Source organism: Nothoprocta perdicaria, unplaced genomic scaffold, assembly GCF_003342845.1.
Source record: "Nothoprocta perdicaria isolate Ctin4 unplaced genomic scaffold, notPer1 scaffold_147, whole genome shotgun sequence".
In the NCBI taxonomy this organism is placed as follows: domain Eukaryota; kingdom Metazoa; phylum Chordata; class Aves; order Tinamiformes; family Tinamidae; genus Nothoprocta; species Nothoprocta perdicaria.
Window position 1 is genome coordinate 1,489,891 of NW_020454616.1, and position 1,249 is coordinate 1,491,139.

The following is a 1,249-nucleotide window of genomic DNA, read 5'->3' on the forward strand; positions in this document are numbered from 1 at the left end:
GACAATGCTGGCACCAAGCTGTTCCCTCAAAAAGCACGGGCACTAAAATGCCTTGCAGGAGGCAATTGCTTAATATGCCCTTCGTTTTTGTGCAGAATATAATCCTGGCGTTTTCTCCTCGTAGATATCCTTGCGGTTTGGTGGGAGCAGGAATGTTAACTCCAGACATTTGTGTCACCTGGGTTGCCACTCAAGGTAGGTAGACCTGGCTTCAGCTCTGGAGAAAACCATCAGTTCTGGCCTCCGAGCAGCTGCTGTGGCTGGAGGAAGGACAAGCACGGGCCAAAGGCGAGCACAGCGATGGGCAGAGCTGTCGGCACTCTGCTCTTCCCGGCCTCTCTCTAAAGCCACAGAAAGCCCCCAGCTTCGCAGGTCGTTGTGATCAATGCCCGTGTGCGTGCAGCTCCCCGGGAAACTCCGGCAAAGGAGGGAAAACAAAGGACGAGTTAGAACAAGGGCCCAAACAAAAGGCTGAGCCATCAAGAGCTGATGGGAGAAAGACAAGGATCGGGATTACAGCCAAAAGACACTCAATAAGGAGATGAAGGACAGTGAGTAAATCCCGGTGACTCATAAAGGATGGAGAAACAAAGGCCATGATTGTTATCGGCTCCTAAATGATCCAAAAAGCACATCCCAAACTGTCACATGGGCTCACCCAGAGAAGAGGCCAGGACGGCTGGGAGCTGCTGAGTGTCCCTTGTCCTCTTCAGGACCACAGGGAAACCTGGTCCCACTGCTAGGACACACATGTCTCATTTACCTAAGAAAAACAGTATTGGTATGAGCGAGTGAAATCAATTTTGTTAAAAAAAAAAAAAATCTTCTGCAATTTCTACAACATTGCAACAGCGAAGATAAAGGTTTAGAAGCAATTAAACCTCTGACCAGTCTGGCTACGCTGCTGGAAAGCATTTCCTGAAAGAAGCACCCTGGGATAAGAGCAGCTTTGAGCCATCAGCAGATAAGCGGTGACTGGGAAGCTTCCACATCCTGAGCCCTCGGTGGGGAGCTGTGTGGGCATCACAGGCGGGAGTGATTGTTGCTCCTTGCTGATCCTGATAAGGGGGCAGAAACCTCTGTGGATAAACAGCCATGGCTGCTGTTTACCCACCACCCAGGGCCATAAACGGAGCCTCTCCTTAGACCTCCTTCACTCAAGAAATACACAAAATAACTAATAGGAGTGCTTGCCAGTGTGTGAAGTACCTGCAGAAAATACCACTGGGTACATGGAGAGTCCTATGCT

General features: G+C 50.0%; 1 long non-coding RNA gene across 1 annotated transcript; it reads right to left on the reverse strand.

Moving 5' to 3' along the window:
* Positions 1–209: 209 nt before the first annotated feature.
* Positions 210–944, reverse strand: LOC112943410. Its single transcript, XR_003248565.1, has 3 exons — positions 889–944; positions 659–763; positions 210–415 (listed from the first exon to the last, which is right to left on the reverse strand). It is a non-coding gene; the product is annotated as an uncharacterized LOC112943410 (long non-coding RNA).
* Between the last annotated feature and the right edge of the window lie 305 nt (positions 945–1,249).